This window comes from Camelina sativa, chromosome 12 (genome assembly GCF_000633955.1).
Source record: "Camelina sativa cultivar DH55 chromosome 12, Cs, whole genome shotgun sequence".
In the NCBI taxonomy this organism is placed as follows: Eukaryota; Viridiplantae; Streptophyta; class Magnoliopsida; order Brassicales; family Brassicaceae; genus Camelina; species Camelina sativa.
In genome coordinates this window covers 24713807-24714084 of record NC_025696.1, presented here as the reverse complement: position 1 = coordinate 24714084, position 278 = coordinate 24713807, and positions in this window count along the sequence as shown.

Sequence of the window (278 nt, the reverse complement as noted above, 5' to 3'; positions counted from 1 at the left end):
ACTAGTGTTGGGAAAAAACGTAATTACGGCTAATGCCATTAGAAAAAAAAAACATTGGAAACTGGGACTAAGTCTACCGAGCCTTTTATGGTAGATTTATACAGGTGGACTGATTAAAGGTGTACGTCAGATATTTTTGGTACACTTAGTTTTAGTGCTGGTATACTTAACCGTCGACGTAGATGGTACACTTAGTTTTAGTGTTGGTACACTTATCCGTCGACGTATATGAAATCGATTCGTTAGATTAAGTTGGTAGAGGAATTTCCCTTTGATGA